This window comes from Microcebus murinus, chromosome 16 (assembly GCF_040939455.1).
Source record: "Microcebus murinus isolate Inina chromosome 16, M.murinus_Inina_mat1.0, whole genome shotgun sequence".
Lineage (NCBI taxonomy): Eukaryota > Metazoa > Chordata > Mammalia > Primates > Cheirogaleidae > Microcebus > Microcebus murinus.
Window position 1 is genome coordinate 40,153,615 of NC_134119.1, and position 26,913 is coordinate 40,180,527.

A 26,913-nucleotide genomic window follows, 5' to 3' on the forward strand; every position below is an offset into this window, starting at 1 on the left:
TGCTGTTTTACTTTTTTACCCAGAGAACTTTGGCAGAGTATCCAGAGCTTTAAAGGCAACAACTTGCCCTAAATATAGGTGAAGAAATAAATTTTCCCCTAGAAATTGGTGTTTGTAAAACCTTTGTTTTTTTCTGATTACAAAGGTGGTACAAACAATTTTAAACATTCTAGAAAGAAATGTCTCTGAAAGTAAAAATAACCTGTAATCTTCCCCTCACAAATAGAAGATTGGTGAGTTAAATATCAGATACAGATATAGTTGGATTTCATGAAGTTACCACTTACAAATCCAGTGCTGCAGTAGCTGTGTGGCAAACTCCAAGATGAAAAGAAGGGTTGGAAATCTTTAACTTTGGGTTTGTGATCCTTTTATTGCTTCCTTTTCAAAATTTACTTTATACCTAGACGTATTCTAGACATAAACAAAACATGTAAGCCCTTAGATGTTTTATTTGTTGGTATCTGTTTTCAGGGTTTTAAACTAAGCAAGCTACCCTTTTGTGGAGAGGAAGGGAGGGGGCTCTTGTTGCCACCACATCCCTTACTGCTGCGTCTCCGAGCTGAGCATTCTCAGATGGCCTGCAATGTGCGGGCACCCAGCTCCCCTGGTAGCAGGTTAAATATATTTGAAAAATCAAAATTAAAGGAAAAATTTCAGCTTTAAAAACCAAAAAGCCATAGAATGATCACCCAAGGAAACGATGCCATCTTGGGCAAGTGTTTCTCACTCTCTGGGCCTCAGTTTCCTCATTCATACCTAAATGAGGGCACAAAAGTAGATGATCTCTGTATTTCCAAATTTAGCTTGGAATGAATTGTCCATATTTCTTTTCTCTTTGTGGCAGAGACCCTTATGGCTTTCAGAGCTAAGTGCCCTAGTTTTTAGTATTCTGGAGTGGCTAAAACCTGGTGCCTGTAGGACAATTAAAAGAAGACATAAAACAGGCAACATTAAGTTACTTCTAAGTTTTTATTTTTTTTTTTTTTAAGATTTGTTATTCTTGAAGAAAGAGAAAGTTTGAGTGCGTGTACATGTGTACTCACAAACGTGTACTTGGGGAGAGAGAGAAAAAGAAAATTGATATATTGAGCATCTCTTAAGTGCTAGGCCTGATGTTATGCCCAACCCTTTATGTAACACTAGATGGTCAGTGATATCATTCCCTACCCCATTAACTGAGGGCAAACATCCACTGTATGTTCCCATATTATCCTTAAGCCCCTCCTAGTGTTTATCTGAACTGTATTTACATAATTACTGGAATAACTTCAATTCCCTGTGTCTTCACTAGACTGTCTGTGCCCTCTCTGTGTGCTTACTGTGCCCCATTGCCTAGTAGAAAGCCTGGCACATATGTACAAAGGAGACACAGCTTACTCAGTTTTAACTTAAATGCCTAGTTCCCAGTTTGGCAAGAGAGAGGGAGAAAAGGAGGGGGAAAATCCCTTTATTTGTCTCCTTTCCTCCTCCTTTTAGCCTAGACACATCGTCCGCTGCTGCAGGGAAAGGATAGCCACAAAGTGCCAAGAAGAGCAAAAGTAGTCAGATCTTGAATTTCAAGTTTCCAAAATTGTACTTCTTGATAAATTAAGGGCTTTTTATCTTTAAGGATATCAGAGACTGTAATCCTCAGGAAGATGTTTTCTTTAAAACCTATTTGAATTAAGATCCTGATTAACAGGAGGGGCCTCAAAGCCCCTCGGCATATCTTAAAGCTGTATTCTTCCCCAGCAGCAAAGCCTGTTGAAGGTGGGCATGGGCAGTGGGAATGCCAGAGCCATCTCCTCTGCCTTACCCCTGGGTCTTTTTTTTTTTTTTTTCTTTTTTTTTTTTTTGAGACAGAGTCTCGCTTTGTTGCCCGGGCTAGAGTGAGTGCCGTGGCGTCAGCCTAGCTCACAGCAACCTCAAACTCCTGGGCTCGAGTGATCCTTCTGCCTCAGCCTCCCGGGTAGCTGGGACTACAGGCATGCGCCACCATGCCCGGCTAATTTTATATATATGTATCAGTTGGCCAATTAATTTCTTTCTATTTATAGTAGAGACGGGGTCTCGCTCAGGCTGGTTTTGAACTCCTGACCTTGAGCAATCCGCCCGCCTCGGCCTCCCAAGAGCTAGGATTACAGGCGTGAGCCACAGCGCCCGGCCTACCCCTGGGTCTTGAGACATTGGATAATCAAAAAAGGCATTCCTTTTCCTAAGATGGTGGTGAGGAGGTAACGTTCTAGAAGAAGTTACCTGGACTTTCCGGTGCCTGCCAGGAGGCAGGGATTGGAGATGTGGTAGAATGCGTCACACCCCTCAATCCAGGCCTGCATGTACCAGATGAAGGTGGCTTGATTGTCTAGTTTTTGTTTTTTTAATAGAGACAGTGTCTTGCTCCGTCAACCATGCTGGAGTGCAGTACCATGATCATAGCTCACTGCAGCCTTATACTCCTAAGCTTTTGCAATCTTCCCACCTCAGCCTCCCAAGTAGCTAGGACTACAGGTGTGCACCACCACACCCAGCTAATATTTAAATTTTCTGTAGAGACAAAGTCTCACTGTGTTGCTCAGGCTGGTCTCGAACTCCTGTCCTCAAGTGATTCTCTCACCTCTGTCTCCCAAAGTGGTGGAATTCCAGGTGTGAGCCACTGCACTTAGCCTCTAGTTTCTTATTTTATATATCAATGTCAGCACTGTTGTCAGTGAGCTTTTTCTGATCTACCCCACTTCAGCTGCCCCAGCAGTAAGTTTAGGGCATTTTGGGAGTGGAGGTAGATTATGGAAGGGACTACCACGTCCAGAGCGCTTACTCAGCTTTTGTATCTTCCTGCAATATGTGTCACACACAGGACTGGGCATGATGCATGTGCTGACTTCTTTTTTAATCTTCACAGCAACGATATGAAGCAGAGATTCTCTCCATTTTATGCATGAGAGAGGCACAGAGAGGTTAAGTGAATTGCTCAAGGTCTCATAGCTAGCAGGTGATAGAGCTGGAGTTCCTAATGAGAACTGGCTCTCCATGAAGCCCTTGCACTTCATACCACACTGTACTGCCTTTTCTATATCACCTCCCTGGGTCTCAGTTTCCCCATCCATTAAATGAGGAGGATTGAACCAGAGTCAGAAGTCAGAGTAATGGCTTTATTTCTAATTTGAATGTCTTTAGGGGAGTGTGTTCTCCAGTTCATTCTCATCTGTGCTATTCCTCTGCCCAGTCTATTGTGCTCTCTGGTCGCCTGGCTGGCTGCTGACCTCTCTGGACATTTTTTTTTTTTTTGAGACAGGGTCTCGCTTTGTTACACAGGCTAGAGTGAGTGCCGTAGCATCAGCCTAGCTCACAGCAACCTCAAACTCCTGGGCTCAAGCAATCCTCCTGCCTCGGCCTCTCGAGTAGCTGGGACTACAGGCATGCGCCGCCATGCCCTGCTAATTTTTTTCTATATATATTAGTTGGCCAATTAATTTCTTTCTATTTATAGTAGAGACGGGGTCTCGCTCTTGCTCAGGCTGGTTTTGAACTCCTGACCTCGAGCAATCTGCCCGTCTTGGCCTCCCAGAGTGCTAGGATTACAGGCGTGAGCCACCGCGCCCGGCCCTCTCTGGACATTTTTAACCCTAGGACTGGTTGGTGTCCACAGTCTCTTTCAGTTTAGAAAATCTAGGGTTCAATGAGAAGTCAGCAAGGATAGCAGGTAAGAGCTCTGCCCTCACCACCTCCCAGCTGGAGGATCCTAGTGAAGTTACCTCATCTCACATAAAGTGGGGGTCACAGTTTTACCTACCTCAGAGGGTTACCATGGGGGTGAAATGGGATAAGGCTCATAAAGCACTTTGTTGGTACAAAAATACATGCTCAGGATTAGCTGCTTTAAAATTCCAGAGAGAGAATTTCAACCAGTGCATAGGCATCTGCCCCCTCAGTCAGAGGGTGGCATTTGCATGAGGAACCTCAGGTCATCTCTGTACTCATCAATTTTGAAACCGCTTGATGGACCCTAGAGCTGCCATGTTGGCTCTTCAAACCAAGCCTCTGCATTATTTCCTGTCACCCAGTCAAGTGATGCTGAACTTCAAATCAGCCAGCCAGTGCTAAGGCCAAAAGCAGAAGTGGGGGCAATTCTCCTGGGACCAGAGGACTCTGGGCCAGCCACTTAAGGAAGAAGCTGGGTAGCAGGTGCTGTGTGTGACAGATGAGAAGTTGATCTCGCCCCATTAACTCTGCTGAGTGTTTTCATGAGAAGCTATTTCTAAGTGAAGACAGAGGTGGAAAAGCTAAAGTTCTTGGAAACAGGTTATTAGCCATGAACAGAAGCTGAGCCCATTACCTCCTGGAAATCCTTCCTAAATGCCAATATGCAACTTTGAGAACTGCTCCTTCAAAGAGTAGTTTCTTTGGAAGTTGCATTCAGCTGTGATGACTGATTCTGAATTGCAGATAAAGGAAGCCAGCATGTCCTAACTTTAAAAGAAGCCTCTTTAATCTTCCACAAATTACTGGCTTCAGTTTGGCTCTTTAGAACTGAATAATGGACCTTCAGGGAAATAAAGTAATGTCTTACTATGTCCCAGGGACCTAGATCTGTTACTGTGTTTAGTACTTGATAGGTGTGGTCTCTAACATTCAATAAATGTATATTGAGGACCCCCTAGTACTAAGTACTGGGCTAGAGGAACAGGGTGATTAGAGACACAGCGTCTGGCCTTGTGGAGTTCTCTGTGCATCAGAGAAGATAGGCAGGTGAATAAATAATTATAATGTCTTCTAAAAAGCACTATGAAAGAAGTATGCAAAAGTGCTACAGAATACCAGGCAGTGGATGAGGCCCTGATCTTGAGCTGGGTTGATTACTCTCACACTCTCCCTTTGGTTCTTAACTCAGGGAGCTTTGCCAGCATTTGCATTAGAGAGACACTGAGAGCTGCCTCCTGCTGAAGCACTCACTCCTGGCACCTTCCTATTCCCCAGGGCTTCAGAGGGATAAAGACAACACTTCCTCACTAAGTGTAGGGTCCCACCTGAGAAGACTCTGAATCTGGAGTCCCAAGATGTAGTAAGGAAACATAGGGATAGGTGATTTTATAGTCTAAAATTACCACTGAATTTTCCATTGGTTTGTTTTTATAATATTTATTGTGGGGTTATTTTTTCCTGATTGAAATATTAGAACATGTTCAAGGAAAGGAAATGTAGATAGCGCAGAAAAAACATACTTAAAGAAATCACTAAGTGATTTGACTTCTGTGATTTTTAAATAAGGGCTTGTCTCCCTAACCCCTCACCCACATACACCACTGCATTTCAAGTTTAGCTCTAATTTTAATTTCTCCCTGGGCAGTCTCATGTTTGTTTGCATATCTCAAAGGTGCTTTGGTTCCATGCTACAGTCACTGAGTAGGAGAAAGACTATTATCTGCGATTAGTTAGAGGCTGCAGCTTCATGTTTTCATGTGTGTGTGCATGAATTCACATACGGTTAAGAACTCTTTATGTGTCAGACATTCTGCAAGGTGCTGTGGGGAATATCAAGGTAAATAAAACTTTTAAGTTGCTCACAGTCTGATAGGAAAGAAGACTCAGGTAACTAACACATGTGGTAATGTACCCCAAGACAGGTACAGAGTCCTGTGGAAAGCCCGATCAGGTGGAGGAGCAGTAGCATTTGAGCCAAGCCTTCAATAAATTTTTTATGTATTCAGCCAGTTTTTATTGAGCACCTAATATTTGCCAGGCCCTGGGCAAAGTGATAGGTAGATAGTATTAAATAAGACAGGCATGGCAGGACATGGTAGGTCACACTTGTAATCCTAGTACTCTGGAAGGCCAAGGTGGGAGGATTGCTTGAGCTCAGGAGTTCGAGACCAGCCTGAGCAAGAGTGAGACCCCATCTCCAAAAAAAAAAAAAAAAACCCAGAAAAATTAGCCAGGCATGGTGGCACATGCCTGTAGGCCCAGCTACTCGGAGGCTGAGGCAGAAGGATGGCTTGAGCCCAGGAGTTTGAGTTTGCAGTGAGCTATGATGATGCCAGTATACTCTACTTGGGGTGACAGAGCAAGACTCTGTCTCTAAATAAATAAATAAGAAAGGTGTGGCCTGTACCCACATGAAGTTTACAAGGACAAATAGTGGTGTTAGGAAGTCAGTAGGCAGGGGGAGTGATAGAGGAGGAGAGTGTGGCTTCCTTGAAGAGGTGGTGTTTAAACCAGGATGAGTCAGTTATGCCAAGAGCTCAGGGGGGAGAGGGAAAAGAGGGTTGCTGTGGAGTAGAGCAGTATAATCCAGCCACAGAGACGTGCACGTGTGAAAGGACGAGGCAGTAAAGCATGCAGCTGAGAGCCTGAAAGGAGGCCAGTGTGGCCAAAGCACAAGGGGGTGAGAGGAAAGAAATGGGTGAAGATCAGGAGGCAGGGGCCTAAGGATGTGGGCCTTTGTGGGTGACAGTGATCTTTGCTATGTGGAGAACGGATTGGAAGGAAAGAGTGGAGCAGAGTGAGGAGGCTGCCATAAAATGTGCTTTGTAAAATGTGAAGTCCTGTAGAAATATGAGGTATCATTAACGATGAAATAAAAGTTAAAAGTAAAACATTCTACCATGTGAGAGTGGAATGTACCTTTCAGGTAATTGAAGTGGCAAATTCAGCATAGGTAGCTCTCCTTCAAGTGCCTGTTATGAATACCATTCAGCTTCTTTTCTCTTTCATTTCATCATTCTGCTACTTTCTCTTTCCATCAAAATGATTTGCAAAACATCCCCACCAGATTCCAGACCTATGTGATACAGAGGCCAAAGCATTTGCCTGTAAACCAAGAGAGCCCTGTGTGCAGAGATGCTGCTGTTTGCAGGGCTCCGCTCCCCAGCGACGGTACCCTTCCAGGAGGCGGGAGGAGGGAGGGAACCAAGGGCACCAACCTCTTTAGGCTTGCTTTTGGATTTTAAAGGGGAGAATGTTTTCTTAAGTAAAGATCTTTTCCCCTTTTTGTAAATGCTTAAGAAAGAAAGTATACTTTTCCCCCATGAAGCCTTTTTCTTTTTTTAATTTGCCTTCCAACTACCAAAACAATAGGGGAAGACCTATTCTATTTTGATCAAAAAAAACAAAGTGACAATAAATGCAACTTACTATCCCATATAAAGATAAATGGATAGTGTGTAACATAGTTTACCATTGTTCCGTTTCTGCTTGGATGTATTTTTTGTTTTTGTTTGTTTTTATTATATTCATTTTTCCCTTAAGTAATAGGCATGCTCCTTGTCACTAAGTAAACAATTTGAAGATGTATAAAGAAAAAGTTATAATTTCTCTCCTTACTCCCCATTTCCATCCTTCTGCAATAACCAGTGTTATGAGTTTGGTATATATCCTTCCATACCTTTCTCCAACCTCCTATTTAAATGAATATAAGGTTTGGGAGTATATGTGGTTATTTGTTTTGTCAAAAGTGGTACCAGGCTGGGCACAGTGGCTCATGCCTGTAATCCTAGCACTCTGGGAGGCCAAGGCGGGAGGATCGCTCAAGGTCAGGAGTTCGAAACCAGCCTGAGCAAGAGCAAGACCCCATTTCTACTAAAAAAATAAAAAGAAACTAATTGGGCAACTAAAAATATATATAGAAAAAATTAGCCAGGCATGGTGGCGCATGCCTGTAGTCTCAGCTACTCGGGAGGCTGAGGCAGAAGGATTGCTTAAGCCCAGGAGTTTGAGGTTGCTGTGAGCTAGGCTGATGCCACGCCATTCTAGCCTGGGCAACAGAGTGAGACTCTGTCTCAAAAAAAAAAAAAAAAAAAAAAGTGGTACCATATTTTATTCATTCCTCTGCAGTTTATATTTCCCACTAAATAATACATCATGAGTAGTTGTAAATGGCTTTTAAATGGCTTCAGGCCTATAGATCTAGAAATACCACAGTATAGTCAACCATTTCTCTTTTGACAGATATTTGAGTAATCTGGGCTTTTTCTACACAAATATTGTTGCATCAAATATCTTTATGTACATATTCTTCTTTATTGGTGCTTTTGTTTTAGTAGGTTACATTTTAAAAAATAGTATTGCTGGGTCAAAGGGTATTTGTATTTAACGTTTTAATAGATAATACCATCCTACTTTACAAAGAGTTGGAGTAATTTACATTCTTCCCAGCAATATATGAGTACTTCTGTTTCCTTAAATCTTTACCAATATTAGATATTCTCTTCCTTCTTCCCTTTTACCTCTCTTACCCCCTCCTTTCCTCTCTTTCTATTATTTTATTTTGTGGCCAAGATAATGGGGGAAAATGGTGTCTTATAGTTGCTTACTTTGTATTTTCTTTACTACTAGTGAGATTAAACATTATTTCATGTTAATTGGCCATTTCATTTTCCTCTTCTGTAAATTTCCTTCACCTTGAAGTAGATAGACTAAAGATGGCTCCTGTAGATCTAAAATGGAGTCTGTCTTGCTCCAACTATTAGTAAAAGGTCCCGACCTCTTAGGAAAGTTCCCAGAGGAGGCAGGAGAAAGTCAAGGAGGCCTGTTCTCAAAAAGAAAAGAGAGGTCCTGTTCCCGGAAAGTCCCTTGTCCCTTAGTGTACCTTTCCATCGTTTGCTTAACTAGCTTAACTAACGGCTAGGCTAACCGCAAAGTTCTGCTTCTGTGATTGCTTGCTTGCATAGCTGCCAGCCCCCAGGGTATAAGAGAAATGCAAAGGCTCAAAGGCTTTGTTCGGGGGCTGCTTCTCCCTCCTTGCATGGAGTGGTGACAGCCCCTGCACAGGTAGAAATAAACTAATTTGGCTGATTGGATTCTAGTGTCCGAGGCCCCTTGATCCGCTGGTTGATAACAACCTATTTTTCTTAGTTGTTTGCTTTTATCTCAATAAGTTCTAGGAGCCTTTTATATATTTATATATTAAGGATTACATAATGTGCTATAAATATTTTTCCTAATCTATCACTTTGTTTTTATTATTAAATATAATATTATTTATGGCAAAATATATCCGTTTTCTATTTTTCTCTTCATAGTGTCTGAATTTCTTCTTGCCTTGTTTAGGAATAACTTCCATACTTTAGAGTTATATAAATATTTTCCTAAATGTTCTTCTAATATTTTTATTGTTTTAATTAACTTAATCTAGAACCTTTAATCCATTTAGAATTTATGTTCATATGTAGTAAGAGGTAGCTTTCTTCTAGTTATATTAGCACCACTTCTTAAATAAACCATCTTCTTCCTTTTGTATTGAAATCCTACCTTTTTTTTTTTTATTTTTTTTTTTATTTTTTTTTTTTTACTTTTTCTCTTTAACAATAAATCTTGGTGAGAAGAAATCCTACCTTTTTTTATAAATAAGTTCCTTTATTTACTTGTATCTATTTCTGGACTTTCTAATCTAGTCCACAAACCTATTTGTTTTATGTTAATACCATATCTTTTTTTTTTTTTTTTTTTTTTGAGATAGAATCTCACTCTGTTGCTCAGGCTAGAATGCCGTGGCATCAGCCTAGCTCACAGCAACCTCAAACTCCTGGGCTTAAGCAATCCTTCTGCCTCAGCCTCCCGAGTAGCTGGGACTACAGGCATGCACCACCATGCCCAGCTAATTTATATATATATATATATATATATATATATATATATATATATTTTTAGTTGTCCAGCTAATTTCTTTTGACTTTTAGTAGAGATAGTCTTACCTCACTCTTACTCAAGCTGGTCTCGAACTCCTGAGCTCAAGCAATCCTTCCGCCTTAGCCTCCCAGAATGCTAGGATTACAGGTGTGAGTCACCACTCCTCATCCTCAGTCAATACTTTAAATTTACCAATGTGCTTACTAATTCCTTTGCTCACTGCTGATTCTAAAATCTCATTTATTTTATGTGTCAGTCTCCTTGCTTGGAGAATGTTCTTGGGGTCTGTGAATGATAAACTTGCTTAGTCTTTGTTTGAAAATATCTTTTGCTCTCACTCTTAATATTTTAGCTGGATATAGAATTTTGCATAGACAGCATGTGTAATGATTTTGAAAGTTATACATGCCTCTTTAAAAGTTGTCAATCAAAACAGAAATAGATAATGTACAAAGTTGAAAGTCTTTCATTCCTTTCCTCTGAATCTCTGAGTCCTAGAGAGAACCACTGTTTGTAGTTTGTTTTTTTCTGTGTATACTTTAAAAATTTTAAACTATAAATTCTGTATACTTTTAAATATATGTACACAAATGCCTTCTTTTTCTCTAAGTATACTCATGTTCATATTTTTTATTAAAAAGTGATAATATATGCAATTTTACAATATACTCTCTTTGTTTTTTTTGTTTTTTTTTTTGAGACAGAGTCTCACTCTGTTTCTGGTGCTAGAGTGCTGTGGCATCAGCCTAGCTCAGAGCAACCTCAAACTCCTAGGCTCAAGCGATCCTACTGCCTCAGCCTCCCAAGTAGCTGGGACTACAGGCATGCTCCACCATGCCCAGCTAATTTTTTCTATTTTTGGTAGAGACAGAGTCTCACTCTTGCTCAGGCTGGTTTCTAACTCTTGAGCTCAAATGATCCTCCCGCCTCAGCCTCCCAGAGTGCTAGGATTACAGGCATGAGCCACCACACCTGACCTACAATATACTCTTTAACAATCAAGCATGTATATGTTTCCATTTCAGTACAATGAAATCTCTCTCATTCTTTGAAATAACTGTATAGTTTCTCATTGTATTGATACACTATAATTTAAATGTTATTCCATTTACAGACATTTAAGTCATTTCCCTCTTTGTTTTGCTACTATATATTTCACTGAGTATCCTTTTACTTATGTAAACATATGTATTGTACAAATTCCTGGACATTTGGCTAACCCTAATGGATGTGCACATTTAATATGTTAATAGATATTATTAACTTGCCTTCCCAAAAGATTGTTTCAGTTTACAACCCCAGAGTATGTCTGGCTTTAATTTTTGTTTTTCTTTTGGTTCCTTAGAATTTCCACACTGATTAGTCAACAGTGGAAAATCTGAAGACATGCAAGCAGGAAAAAGAAATTAAACCAGGTGAGTAGTCATGCTGTTCATACTGTGCTACCAGAGCATCACAGATTTTTGCCTAAATACCTGTATTTCTGCTTGAAGAAAGAAAATAAGTAGGTTTTAAATGACATTAAAGACAAAAAGAGTACTTGTGCAAAGCTTCTAGAACTATTATTAGTATTTACTTAAGCCATGTGCCAGACATTATGATAAGCACTTAAATACTTCTTAATCTTATTTAATCTTATGAGGTACATATATATTATCCCCATTTTATAGATCAGGAAACTGAGGCTCTAAGAGGTAAAACTACTTGCCCATGATAACACAGGAATAAGTAGAAGAGCCAGAATGCATAGGGCTTGCCCTTCTGCTGATACTCTTTCTGCAGATGTTTCAGACAGTGTGGAAGCCACAGAGAAATTAAAGGACAGCTCCTGTGTTCTCTTATATCTTGAAAATTCTGTGCAGGGCCCTCACATAACTAACATATGATCTGAAACTGAATCCTGGGGCTAACATGCCCATTTAGCATTTCCCCTCAGTCCTTTTCTTCAAGTGCATTAAAAACGGCTGCTACCTTCCCACCACATGGGCACACTGCATGGCAGCCAGGAGTGTGCCTGCTCGTCTCCCAGGCTGTTTTCCTTCTGACCTCAGCAAGGGGGGCAGGCCATGCATGCAGGGGAAGCACACAGCTATTCCTCAAGGAGGCTGTCACCTGCTCTGGCCTGGCACAGACACTGAAGACGTTCCCCATCTCTTGGCTGAGGAAATCTCCTAGGAGAGGAGCCAGTGAAGCAAGCAGAGAGTAGAAAGTGAAAAAGAATCTCACCTGGCTGAACAAGATCTCTAAGGCCCAGGACTAGAAAAGGTTGAAGCTGTGTCCATACCAAGCCATTTAAAGAATCTGCCTCGTATAATAGAATCAATATTGTCAAAATGTCCCTACTACCCAAAGTGATCTACAGATTTAATGCCATCTCTAACAAAATTCCAATAGCTTTTTTCACAGAAATAGATTTTAAAAAATTCTAAAACTCATATGGAACCATGAAAGATCCCAAATAACTAAGGCAATCTTGAGCAAGAAGGATAACAAAGTTGGAGGCATCATACCACTTGATTTCAAATTATATCACAAAGCTGTGGTAATCAAAATGTATGGTACTGGCATTAAAAAAAGACATATAGACCAATGGAATAGAATGGAAAGGCCAGAAATAAACCCACATGTGTACGGTGAGCTAACCTCTGACAAAGGTGCCAAGAATATATGATGAGGAAAGGATAGTCACTTCAATAAACAGAAAAACTTGATATACACATGCAAAAAATGAAATAGGATTCTTATACCTTACATAAAAACCAACTATAAATGGATTAAAGATTTAAATGTAAGACTTAGAACCTTAAAACTTGCAGAAGAAAACGGGAAAAACTCCATGATATTGTGCTTTGGCAGTGATTTTTTTGGATGTTAGCCCAAAAGTACAGGCAACAAAAGCAAAGAAACAAAACAAGTAGACTACATTAAACTAAGAGTTTCTGCTGGGTGACTGGACAAAGAAAAAGTGATATACTATGGAATATTACTCAGCCATAAAAAAGAATGAAATCATGTCCTTTGCAGGAAGATGGATAGAACTGGAGGCCATTGTCTTAAGTAAAATATTAAATAATTCAGAAATCAAATACCACATGTGCTCTCTTATAAGTAGGAGCTAAATAATGTCCACACATCGACATAGAATGGAATAATAAATAGTGGAGACTCAGAAGGTGAAAGGGTAGGAGGGAGGTGAGGGATGGAAAATTACTTAATGGGTACAGTGTACACTGTTCAGATGATGGTTACACTATCAGCCCAAACTTTACAACTATATACTAATTCATGTAACAGAACTGCACTTGTACTCCCTAAATCTATAAAAATAAAAATAAATAAGGTTCTACATAGCAAAGGAAATAACAAAATGAAAAGACAACTTATATGATGGGAGAAAATATTTTCAAAACATATATCAAATAAAGGGTTAATATTTAAAATATATAAGGAACACATATAACTCAACACCAAAAAAACAAGTAACCCAATTAAAAAATGGACAAAGGACCTGAATAGATATTTTTTGAAGACATTAAAATGGCCAACAGTTTTATGAAAAGGTGCTCAACAGAACTAATCGTTAGAAAAATACAAATCAAAACCACAATGAGATATTATCTTACACATTAGAATGACTATTATAAAAAAGTCAAGAGATAAATGTTGACAGGACGTGGAGAAAGGGAACCCTTATACAGTAAGTCCTCACTTGATGTTGTTGATTGGTTCTTGAAAACTGTGATTTTAAGTGAAACAACATATAATGAAACCAACTTTGCCAGAGGCTAATTGATAGAAACAAGAGTTAATTCGTATGGCATATTTCTGGTCACAGAAACATCACCAAACTTCTAAATGAAGGCCCAAACACTTCTAACATTAAACATTGGAATAAATGTGAATTATACATTTAAGAAAGATTAATAAAAAGTATGACAATTATTTATACATTTGTTTCACTTCAAGGTCCTAGGTAGCCAGGGCCTATCCTGGCAGCTCAGGGAACAAGGCAGGAACCCACCCACCCTGGACAGGACACCATTCTGTCACAGTGTACACCCACAGACACACCTTCCCACACTCACTGACACTGGAACAATTTAGACGTGCCTTTGAACCTAACATGCACACGTTCAAGATATGGGAGGAAACTGCAGTGCCCAGAGAAAACCCATGAAGGCAGAGGAGAACATGCAGACTTCACACAGATAGTGGCCTCAGCTGAGAATTAATTTATTTTTCTCATCAATGTTAAAATGAAATGACATTGAGTGAAATGACATTGAATGAAAGACATTATTCAAGGACCTGTACACATTGTTGGTAGGAATGTAAATTGGTATGACCATTATGGAAAACAGTATAGAGGTTCCTCAAAAAAGTAAAACTAGAACTACAATGTGATCTAACAATCGCACTACTGGGGATATATTCAAAGGAAATAAAATCACTATTTTGGAGAGAGATCTGCACTCCCATGTTCATTGCAGCATTATTTACAGTAGCCAAAATCTGGAAACAACAAACCTAAGTGTCCATTGACAGATGAATGGAAAAAGAAAATGTGGGGGCTGTGTATACACACACACACACACACACACACACACACACACACACTGGAATATTATTCATCCTTTAAAAATAAAATCCTGCCATTTGCAACAACATGAATGAACCTAGAGGACATTTTGCTAAGGGAAATAAGCCAGACACAGAAAGACAAATACCGTATGATCTCACTTATGTGGGATCTAAAAACATTGAACTCAGAGTAGAAGGGTGGTTACCAGGAGTTGGGTGGGGGGAATGGGAAGATGTTGGTCAAAGGATACAAATTTGCAGTTTATAAGATGAATAAATTCTGGAGCCCTAGTGTACAGCCTGGTAACCATAGTTAATTATAATGTATTATATACTTGAAATTTGCTAAGAGAGTAGATCCCAAGTATTGTCACTGCACACAAAAAAAGGTAACTATCTGATGTGGTGGATATGTTAATTCGTTTGATTGTAGTAATCATGTCATGGTATATACATATATCAAAACATCACATTGTACACGTTGAATATATACAATTTTTATCTGTCAATTAAATGTTAATAAAAAAAAAAAAGAATCTGCCCAGTTCACAGGAAGCCATCAGTCAAGCCCTGAGCTCTTGTGTCAGCCCATAGAATATGGTTCGTGTTTTATAGCTTATAAATAAATGAGTGCTCTTGTGCTGAGCACTGGGCTAAACTTTTAAATCCAGGGTCTCATTAGCTCCTATTATTATTCATGTTTTATCAAGGAAGAAACTGAGGCTTTTGGAAATTATGTTTGGCAAGTGTGCCAAAGCTGAAAAGTGGCTTAACCAAGATTTCACTGTAGCTTTTTTTTTTTTTTTTTTTTTTTTTTTAGCTCTGTATCTTTTATTTTTTAAACTACACCAAAATGACTTTTGGAATTTAGCTTCACTTTTCTGGTAATGGTAACTACCACCTTTTATTGACTGTCTCACCATGTGAAGTAGGCATTATACATCTATTATTTCTAATCCTAATACAACTTTGCAAAGAAAGTATTATTGTTCCCATTTCACAGATGAAGAACTTAAAGTTCAGAGAGGTTTGGAATCTTGCATAACTAAGTGGTGGAGCCAGGATTAGAACCCAAGTTTTATCTGAGACCAGAGTGAGCTCTCAGCTCTCCTGTACTTCTTCCATGCCTTACTTTTTCAGGTTCTTAGGAGGAAAGGACTCAAAAAAATTATGCATGAATTTCCTTTAACCTCACAACAACCCTAAGAGTTGGGGATTGGTATCTCTATTTTACAAGAGAATAAACTGCTCAGGGATAAGTGATTTGCTCAATACCATATGGCTAGTAATTCATGGAGCCACGATTCAAACAGCTTCCAATCCATAGTGTACTGGCCTCTCCCATTCCCACCCCTCCTCCCCCCTTTCACCTCTGTCTCCTCACAGTTAGGCCAGAATCTCCAGCCTTTATTTCTCTAAGTCCTAGTAGTCCTGGGAGTTTGGGGGATTTCCAGCCCCCTTGAATTCCTTCTTAGGACTTGCTGTGCCTCTAGCTCCTCTCTTAAGATTCCTCTTCTCATCTGGAGGAAACTGCCTTGAGGTTGGAGCTCCTTGACTGCTTATCAGCAAGGCTTCTGGGCCTTGCCCTAATGCAGCTTCCCAAGCCACCAGGCTTGTGTCCTGTTCTGATTCAGGGCCCCTGGGAATCCCCTGGATGCAGATGTTTGCAGTGACTAGGATGCAGCAGTCAGCTCTCAGCACTATTTTTCTGGCCAAGGCCAGTTTAGGCGGGCAAGCCTCCAAAGAACCTTCTGTCCTTAACTGCTGTGGGAGCATCGAGGTTGAAAACCTCAGAGCCTTAAGAAGGCTGGGGTTATGTGACTTCTAGAGCTAAGGTTTTTAACCAGGGGTTTATGGGTAGGTGTTAGGGATTAAAAAGGCCTGTGTAATCATGGGTATGGTTACACATACATACATACACACACACACACACACATACACATACACAAAATATACTTTTCTGGGCAAAGTTTCCATAGCTTTCCTCAGATTCTCAAATGAGACTGTGACCTTTGAAGTTTAAGAACTGTTGGTCTAGAGAGAACCCAAAGTGTTACGGGCCACCGTGTCCCTGTGGGCACCAGTTTCTCAGATGTCAGAATCTTGGGAGACTACACCAGGCCTTAAGGTGTTTCTGTTTAGGGGTGAACTGGGATACATTACCAATATTGCTGAAACTCACAGCTGTCCTGTAGGATGTCCCAAGTCTAGTCACAAAAATGCACCCCCCCAGCCCATTTCATCTCACTGAACTCACCAAGCGTACTGAACACTATGTGGGTTTTATGGTTTCTGAGTCCAGAGCTCAGGAGGGCTTCTATAGGCAGTTACACTGACAACAGCAAGAATAGTGTTGACAGCTGAAATTTAGTATGGTTTACCATTGCCAAGAACAGCATTAAATGCTTTATACTCATTATCTTATTTAATCTTTACAATGTCCCAGTGAGGTTGACACTTTTATTTTACATATGGAGAAACTGAGTCATGGAGAGCTTGAGTTACTCGCCAGAGATCACACAGCCAAAGATCACACAGCTTTTACTTACTTACTTACAGTCAGTAAGACTCAAGTACGTGATCTTCACCACCAAGATTTAAGATAAAAGTAAAGGATATTTTCAGAGAAAAATAAATAAATAAAAATATGGGGCAGTTTTGTTTAAGACAGACAGCCTTGTATATTGTGATACTAAGAACATTGCTGTGTTACAGCTGATATGAAAAACTATGTTTATAGCAGTGATCTGAAATCAAGAATAAAAGGCTAGTGAGTAATAATACATGAATGCCTTAGTGCAATACATGAGGACAATTTCTCTCCATTGTAATTCAGATAAGAATTTTTAAGAAAAGCTTTATTGAAATACAATTCACATGCCATAATGTGAATTGTACCCATTTAAAGTGTACAATTTAGTGGCCTTCAGTATGTTCAGACTTGTGCATCCATCACCACAATCAATTTTAGAACATTTTTACCCCAAAAGAAACCCCGCATCCTTTAGCCATCACCCACCCAACCCCCTACCCCTCCCTAGTCTTTGGTTTCGATACTTGGTTTTGAGTAACAGTGTGGGAATCTTGGTGCTCTGGCATGCGACATTCCCTGAGGAATAATTAGACAAATAAAATTGACTCTAATGTATTTTATAAATGGCTTTATTACTGTGAAGCTACAAGCATGTCGCTGATATGCCTGAATTTGGAGTTGACATAGGAGTATTTTTCTAATTTCCACTTATCAGGTCTCCTGTCCACTAGGCTCTTCTCAGTGAGCAACTGTAAAACGATGATGGTTTTGTGGGGCCACATTTCTCTATTGGCGTCAGAACCGGTGGTAGTTCAGCACAGGATCTTCTTTCTGTCACCTGAATCCCTGGCTTGGTTTCTCTCTGTCTTGCTGTAGTTGTCAGTGTGAAGGGCACTCATGTAGATACTATCACTCTTTGAAATTCAGGAGACAGCATGCAGAGCGTCCTGTCAGGCACCTGGAGGGCTAGAACTGTATGCTCTCTTGAGCTGTTTCATGTTAGCAGATCTCTTGTGTGTCTCCCCTGACTTATTCATTCATTCATTCTTTTAGAAAATATTTATTAGGAACTATGCACCAGGCACCGTGCTAGGTGCCTAGAGAATCACTCTGAAAGCCTATCATCCAGATCCTTACCGTGCGTGGCCTTATTTGACCCTGGTGGGGATAGCCATTTCAGCTGAGAGAAGCCAGTGGGGCAGGGAGGTTGCTAATAGGACAGTTTTCTGCCATGGATGAGGCAGATGCAATATCATCCACAGCAGGGCAAAGCCATCACCAGAATACACCATCCTAAAGAATATACACTGAATCAGGAATGAATAAACACAGTTTCAAGTGCTGATTCAGTCACTAACTGGTTGGAGGACCTTGGGTAATCCATGCCATTTCTCTGAGCCCTGGGCTGTCCATTGTGAGGATTAAGTAATGCAGGGTCTCTAAAAGTACCTTCAGGATCATTGCTGAAAACAGTACGTACTTAGTAATCTTGAAAGAATGACTGCAGGAATGAAGGAATATTTTGTAATTCTCAATGCTAGAGCATAAGGTCAGATAACTAGGTGGTGACAGGTATAAATGAAGACAAAAGAGAACCTCTCTCTTTTCTCCTAGTCAGTCTGCTTCTGTCACCTATAAGCTCACCTTTTCCTAGCCACATCCTCTGATTCCCTGAGCCATAGAGGCATTGCCTTTTGAGCCCTTGGGACTAGGAGTCAGACAGTCCTGGGTTTGAATCCAGGCTCTAGTACGTCGTAGCTATGTGTAAAAGTGATTATACAGGGCTACTGTGTATTATACAGGGCTATTGTGAAGCTTAAATAAGATGATACATGGGAAGTATCTGTCACCATCTTTGAACTTAGTATAGACATCTCATAAATGGTAATCATTTTTATTTTATTAAATTTTAAATAAATTAATTTTAAGTAAATTTTTGTTTTGTTTTATCATTGTTATTATTTATTTGGTTAGGAGCTAGGACTCAGATGGTTATCTTAATCACTGGCTTGAGGGTGTATATGTTTTTATTTTGTTTATTGGTTTCTTGGGTTATTTATTAATTTATTCATGTATTTATAGCTATTGAGTATCTTCAATGTGTCAGGATCTGTGCTATATGCTGGGGAGTGACAAAGAAAAAAGTCAGAGTATCTGTCCTCTTGGAACCAGTCAGAAACACAGATAGTAAACAAATATATTAGCATCTGCACTGAGCCTGGCTCACGGGAGACTTCAGTATGTATTTGTTGAATAAATTACAAGTGTAGTGATTATTAGAAAGCAGGAATCAAGGTGCTAAAGGTGGCAAACAGGGAAACTTTATCTCTTTGAGTAGATCAGGGAAGGGGAAGAGATGCTTAGGCTAAGGGGTCTATTTCCCGGGCCACTGGGAGTTACACAGGACAGTTGTGCTGGGGGCTGGTAGTCCCATGAATGCTCAGAACTTAGAGGTGGTGTGGAGGTCCGGCACACTGAACCAGTGTTAATGTGGGCCAAAGTTACAGGTGACATCTACACTCTGCTCAAGTAGTGATGGTCCCTCGCTTGTAAACAGGTTGCTCTTCCAGGCTCCAAGGAAGGCTGTTTAATTAGTATTGCCTACGTGGGGTTTTTGATTCTGAACCCTGCTTCTATCTGGAGACAGGAAGAGTGGAAGGAGGTCCTTCAGCTTGAGATAGGAGGTCCTCAACCCCTTATGGCCCTGGCCTTGGGCACACAGTACCGGTGCCTATGGGCAGTGTTTGAAGAGATTTCCTCACTGCCTCCAGGCCTCATTCTCCCTGTAGGGAGAAGCCTGTGAAATTGGCTTGGAAGGGACACATTAAAGTGTTCAATTGGAAATGCGAGTATAAGGGTAAAACCCAAGTCAGAGCAAATTTCAAAGTCTGCCTTTGCCCTCCAAGACCTGGAAAGTCCCCAGGCTCAGCCAATCCTGTCTCACCCCTCTCATCCACTCACTGCTCCCAGCCCGCAGCCTCCTTGTTACTCTTTGTGGGCAGCAGGTGTGCCTACCTCATGCATGCTATTTCCTCTGACTGGTACACTTTCCCCAGGTGTGAGCCTGGCTCCCTCCTCACTTCTTTCAGGTTTCTGCACCAGTGTCACCTCTGTCAGGCTTTCTGTCCTCTCTGTAGAAAAATCTCACTTCCCTGTCTTGCCCTACTTTAGTTTTCTCCATAGCACTTTTGCCATGTGATAGTTATTTTGTTAGCGATGAGTCACTCTGCTAGAATGTGAGCTTCATGAGGGCAAAGAGTCTGTTATGCTCATTGCTGAATCCTCAGTGCCTGGCGAACAATAAATATAAAGGCTATTATAAAGGAAGGGAGGAACTTCCTTAAAATTAGTGACTGTATATAAATGACTGGACTCCTGACCCCCCATTCCACCTTGTACATCTTTTTGCTGTAGCTCTTAACTACCAAGCCTTTTAAAGAGTTTTAAAGTTTTTGAAGATTTATATATATAGAAGTGCTCCCTAAATTCTTTTCTCTCTTACCATGTGTGTGGCGTGATGTTCCCATCAGGAAGCTGACAGGGCAGTGATCACCAGCTACAGAGCACATTCCCTGGTTCTCCCACCTGGGTGGTATTAGAATCCCCAGGGGAAGCTAGGGGTATAGTTTGAAAGTGTCTCCCAGTGGTAATTCCAATATGTCCCCTCCCCACTACCACTGGTTAAGAATCGTGAGTTTACAAGTTGATCTTCATAACCAGACCATGAATTTCCCTCAGGGGCATGATGGTGTCTTACTGTTTTTGTATCCATGGCATCTAGTACCAAGCCTGGTACACATTGGGGGATCAGTAAAATTTTTTTTTTTTTTTTTTTTTTTTTTAGTTAAACAATGATTTTACTGCTTGAGTTCAGAGACAAATTTATGCAACCAGGGCAGAGGCTGTGGATGACTCATACTTCCAGTTGGGAGGAAGAACTCGCTTGGTCTTGTAATATCGAGCCAATCGATGAATTTGGCTCTCTGTCAGAATCAGACGGAATTTAGCATCCTTATCCTTTCTATTCCTCTCAAGATACTTTTGAACAGCAACCTCTTTCTTAATTAAATAATAGAGATCTTCAGGAAGATCAGGAGCAAGTCCTTAGACTTAAGGATTCTCAAGATTTTATTTCCTGTCACAAAACGTACTTGTGCAACGCCATGTGAGTCCCTCAGGATCACACCAATCTGTGAGGGAGTAAGGCCCTTCTTGGCCAGTTTATAAATCTGCTCCTTACGTTGTCAGACGCCACTTCAGCCAAGTGGGGACGCTGTGGCAATAGGGCAAAGCTGACTGGGACAGGCCCTTCCTGGGAGCATGCATGTGACCCATGATGGCTGCAGTCTGGCAGCAAAAAAAAAGCGGATCAGTAAAATTTGTTAAATGAGTGAATGAATGTTACAGAGATAACATCTTGCTGCTTTTCATTCTCCACAGTGTATGTTGGTGATGCTTTTTATAGAATTCTAGAGAAACTGGAGAGGAAACCCAAAGCTGGGAGTGACATTAGAGATTGCTTTGGTTACCCACTTCTGCATAATATATCACCCCCGATACTTAGTGGTTTAAAACAACAGCAATAATTTATTGTCTCTTGTGGTTGCTGTGGGTTATGAATTTGGGAACAGATTGCCTGGGAAATTCTGGCTTGGATCTCTTATGTAGTTGCAGTTAGATAGTGACTGGAGCTGGAGCAGCTAAGGGCCAGCACAGCTAGAGGCTGGCTGGCTGCTTCTCTCTGTATGCTGTCTCAGGACCTCTCCATGTGATCACTTCATGGGCCCTGTTTGGGCTTCCTTACATCATGGCTACCTCAGATTTCCTACATGCAGCTCAAAGCTCCAAAGGCAAGTGTCTCAAGAGAGAACCAGGTGAAAACTGTATAACCCTCTCTGCCCTCATCTTGGAAGTCACACAACATCATTTCTGGTGTGTTCTATTTGTTAGCGGTTTGTCACTAAGGCCAGCTAATTCAATGGGGTTGAAATTAGACTCCTCTCCTGATAGGAGGAATGTCAAAGAATTTGCAGACATGTTTCAAAATCACCACAGAGAGATCCACTTCACCCCTTCAGTCTGCACTTGAGACTGCTGAGGTTTGAGGGAGAAGAACCTTGCCCAGAGGCCCCCAGTGTGGCATCAGCAGAGGTGGAGCACAGCCTAGCCCCTGGACTTTGGCAGGCCTGCTTGGAAGTGATCTCACTTTCCCTTCCTGCCCCTCCCTGCACAGTAGGATGGAGCCTGCCACTCTCTGGGAACCTTGCTTTGTAGCTGATCCCTCACCCAGAGTAGATAATGCATGAACAGCAGGAGGGGAGCCCCAGCATGCCTGGCCACCAAGCAGTAATCCATCTGGACCTTTCTTCTTCCTGAAGACCTCCAAAGAAGCCCCAGCTTTCATGGGTTGAAGAGAGTCCATGTCACAATTCCAATCACCAGCCCCAGCCCTATGTGAAGTAATAACACTGCCCTGCTGCAGGGTAGGATACAGCTGCTGAGGGGGAGAGAGTTTTAAAATGTGTAGCCCAAAATAATTATTTTTACTATTGCTGTGAAGTTAGATACCAAAAAATAGAATCTGGGGTAGAACTCAGAGAATCAACCCAACATTGCAGAAAAGATTCTGAAGATTTTTACCTCCAGCTGAACATCCATAAGAAAAGGTTGCTTAAGCATGGATAAAATGCATCTATGTACATGTTTTAGCCAGCACTGTAGAATGCTTTCTTGGGACTTCCTTGCTTTCTTGCCCTTCCTTCAGAAATGCCTCATTATGAGGTGCGGACAGGGGAGAAAGAAGGGCAGAAGAAGGAGTGGACACTTTTTAATAAACCCTTACTATATGCCAGGAAGGATGCTAATTCATTTCCATGCTTTACCTAATAGCACAGCCCCATCCTGCTCCACACCCTCTGGGTATATGGCCTTGGACAAGCTCCTTAACCTCTCTGAGCCTCAGTTGCCTCTTTTGTATGATGGGATGATGATACTCTCTATTTCATAGAGTTGCTATAAAATTGAATGAGATAATGCCTATAAGATGCTAGCACAGTCTGGCATGTAGTAAGGACTCCATAAATGCTGGCTTTGATTAATCCCACAATCACCATTTCAGGCAGTTGTTAGCCCCCCATTTTATAGAAGAAATGGTCAGGTGGGTTGCCCAGCACCATGTGGTGCAGCTGTAGGGGCAGGAGTTGAGACTCCAAAGCCCTTGCTGTGTCCACCACGCCACATTAGCCTCCAGGCAGCTCTGCCAGTGCCTTCCTGACATGCAGGAATGGGGGACAGAGGAACTCAGGAGGCTTCATGCCCTGTAGGGGCCCCATGTCAAATCCTAGAGGAGGAACCTTTGCAAAGCCAGGGCCAGGACCACCTACCACTTACACAGCTCTATAGAGAGCAGGGTAACGGAACATTACAGGAAGAGGGAACAGTCTAGTAAAGGTTCCGGGGTCAGGGATTAAGTGAGGTTTGAGGAATTAGAGAGGCCAGTGTGGCCAGAGCAAAATGGGCCAGGAAGAGAGTGGAAATAAGACGGAAGTTTGCAGAGGAAGGCAGGGCCAGATCACTGCAGGGCTTCAGGGGCTGGCAGAAGGAATATGGATTTTGCTAGATCTGGAATGGGAAGGCATCAAAGGCTTGATGAAGCAGGGGAATGACATGACCTAATTTCTGTTTTGAGAACATCACCCTGGCTACTGTGTAGAAAATAGACCTTGGGCTGTGGCAGGGGAGGGAAGCAGGATTGTGGTGAGGGACTCTGCTGGGGGTCCAGGTGAGGCATCATGGAGCCTGCGTGGTGCACACGGAGGAGAGAGGTGAGCAGATTCAAGCTCTGTTTTGCAAGTAGAAAGAATAGGACATGGTGACAAATCGTATGTGGGTGGTGAAGGAGGAGGAGGCTTAGGGATGGGCAGCCTGGGCATGTGGTGCCTTCGCTGAGCTGGGGAAGGTTGGAGGGGAGCAGGCTGGAGACTTGCTGTGTGCAATTTGAAATGCTGCTGAGGTAGTCAGATGACACGCTGCCCAGGCAGTCAGAGTCACACATCTAGGCTCTTGGCAGTCATCACCATACACTATTTAAGGGAAAGGGTAAGAACCCCCAGGGAAGAAATGAAAAGCAGATCGGCCTCCTGGGGAGGCTCTGGCTCAAAGGTGCTGTCAGGAGGAGCTGCCTGTGTGGAGCGGCAGAGAGGCTGGAGCAGGCCCTGAGGGTGTGGTGTCTGGAAGGCCCACAAAGAGTGTGCTCGGAGAAGATAATAAGCGGGAAAAGGAAACATAAAGCGAGGTGTCCATGGGAACAGGCCATGTGGAAGCATCAGGCTTAGTCTCATTTTGTGTTCTCTGTTCTTGGTGTGTTCATGGCCAAAAAATGACCAGACAAGCCTGAGGTGAAATTTATTGAGCGGGGAGCAAGATAGGATCATAGAGCAAGAGCAAGACATGGGTTTACAAAGCCAGGTACATACAGCACAGATGTCTCCTTGTTGCAGCAGAAAAAGAGAGCAAGAGGAAGGGCAAAAAGGGTCTGGTTATGGTCTGTGTCTTATTTTATAGTGCCCAGATTGGGACCTCCCTCATGGTTTAGAGGCCACCATGGAACCACTTTGGACAATTGAGAGTTGTATGGCCTGTCGTACTACACATGTGGGTTGTTCTAGGTCAATTTCCAGACACTATGGTACCTATGCTGCTTGGCCCGTGGGCTAGAGGGTTCTCGGCATGCTTTTGCAGCTGGGTGCTAAGTTCCAATTGGCAGATTTGTAGAATATTCCCTCCTCTCCCAGGTATGGTGGCAACTCAGGGCAGGATTAGGGCAGGGCAGGACCAAGATGGGGGCCTGGGGCCCACCTTGTCCTTCTTCCCAGGTGGGGCAGTTGCACCAAGGCAACAGCACCCACTTTTATCCCTAGGAGACACGGGATCCCTTGCTATCTACCTAACAAAAGTCACCGAGGACCTTGTCTGGCTCTAGCACTTTGCCCTTTCCCTCCTCACCCCTGCCTGCACCCAGGCCTGCACGAGTCTGGGCCTTCCAGAAGCAGAAGCAGAGGCCAAGGCCTGGCCTGTCTGTTTCCAAATAAAGCCTCCCCAAGGGCCGCTCTTTGTGAATGGGCAGCAGGTACCGTCCTGGCAGGAGACAGGCTCCACTCTGGTAATCCTGGGCTGGAGGTGCCCCTAAGGCACTGGATAGAGCTTTGGTGCCAGCCCCCAGCAGGCCACACGTGGCTAGAACCAGCAGCCCTGCCCTTTCCCAGGTTTTTGGAATGTTCTCAATCTGGGGCCCTGACTTTTCTGTTTGTCTTAGTGCCTCTCTGGTTCTGGCTTCTCATCACAGAGAGAAGCCGCTGCTCTTTGAATGTGAGGAATGCCAGTTCAATAGGCCTTGGTATTTTCATCATGTTTCCACAGCCCTTTCTTTCTTCCCTCAGAGAAGCCTCAGAGAACATTTGCCCACCCTTAAGGAAGCCTCTCCCATGAGACCAAGTCCCATTTCTGTGCTTTGTGTCTTCTGCAAAATATCTGCTTGCTTTTTGTGTGGTTTCTGCAAATATTGAATTTTTTAAAAGAAAAAAAAAACAGGAAATGACCTTTCTAGTATATTTGGAAAACAATTTGGAGCTGTAATGGAATCTGCCTGAGCAAGGAGGACTAATAGCTGCAGACTTGGAACAGACCATGTAGCTCTTGGCAGAGCCCGGGAGCCCTTCAGCTTACAAAGCGGGGGGAGTAGTAACCCAAGAGAGAAGCGGCTTCCTGTGGGGAAACCTGACTGTGCCCAGAGCAAGCACCTGCAGGTGTCGTAGCCTCTGAGCCCACGGCCCCAGGGGTCTGGGGACATAGTATAAGGGTTTCTCCCTTCTGTCCTGGACATTCAAGGTCAGTCAAATGCCCTCCAGTGATCCAGATCCTGCAAGACACCAGAACCTCCTGAGGATGAGGAAGAGCCCCAGAGGGCTCAAGCTGAGATAGGAGATACTAGGCTACCAGTGGACTCAGGTTGCCTGTTGGCTCTGTCTGAATCACTTTCTATCCAACTTTCCTGTAGATTTCAGCCAAAATCACCTCCTCAAGGTGGCCTTCTCTAACCATACAACTTTTAACTGAATTATCCACACACTCAGAACCCTCTCCTCTTCTTCCATAGCACATATCGTAATCTGTGATGATAGGTTCATTTACTTATTTAGTGCCTTTTACTCTTTTCAGATCATAAAATTTATTTTAGTTTCCAGTGTATACCCCACACGTGGCACAGTGCCTGGCATATAGAAGGTGCATTAGTAAACACTGAATGTATGAATGAGTGAAATGGCAGGACTGAAAGAGACTTAGGAATCATAATTCAACCTTCATTATTCAGATGGGGAAAAGGAAGCTGGGAGAGATGAAGGGTCACATTTCTGGTATGGGCATTGAGCCAGACCTTCAGCCATTGTTACGATGGAGGGCTGCATGTCCTTTGTTCTTTCTACCCTGGAATCTAGAGCATCTTCTATTATTTGCTCATTTATCACATATTCATTGAGCTTCAACTATGTGCTAGGCCTTCCAGATATAACAGTAAGCATGCCAGCAGGGTCACCACTTTTGTGCAATTTATATTCCTTCCACTCAGCACTATAAAGTGCAAAAGAAGGAAGTATAAGTTTTGACCTTTTATAGCACCATTAAACAGTAAAAACAAAGGAGATGTATGAAATGTCAAAAGGAAAATTTTTATTAATACTAATAAAATACTAAAATTAGTATTAATACTAATATTAATAAATTTTATTAATACACACCATGAATGAACCATATTAACAGTTTATTAATTTTATGCTGCTTATGTTACATCCCACATAACTTATCAGACTCTTCATGTATCATCATCTCATTGAATCTTCACAACAGCCCCATGAGCAGGGTATTACTGTTGTCCCCATGTTGCTGAGGTGAAGGGAGTTGTCCAAGGTCTCACAGTTAGTAAACAGGGAAGCTAGGCTGGACTGCTGCACTAGATGGTTTCTACCATGCCACACACCCCCTCTCAGAGATCTGTAACGTCATCTGAGACTCCCAAAGAGACAGTGTAGTGTGGGAGAAAGAGCTCTGGACCAGGAGTTAGGACCCCTAGATGAAGAACTTTGAGCAAATCACTTTCCCTTTCCAAGCTCATTTTCTCCAATTGTTAGTGAGAGGATTGT

General features: G+C 42.1%; 1 protein-coding gene and 1 pseudogene across 6 annotated transcripts in view; one reads left to right on the forward strand and one right to left on the reverse strand.

The window, feature by feature from the left end:
- The window catches only part of PKIG (cAMP-dependent protein kinase inhibitor gamma), an 87,910-nt gene that overhangs the window by 44,640 nt on the left and 16,357 nt on the right, over positions 1 to 26,913 (forward strand). For all 6 annotated transcript variants that reach the window (XM_076011142.1, XM_076011143.1, XM_076011144.1 and 3 more), the window contains one exon: positions 10,949 to 11,018. The gene's annotated coding sequence lies outside the window, so the exon portion shown is untranslated. The remainder of the gene's footprint in view (positions 1 to 10,948; positions 11,019 to 26,913) is intronic.
- LOC105880022 (small ribosomal subunit protein uS15 pseudogene) lies at positions 13,527 to 26,382 on the reverse strand (annotated as a pseudogene).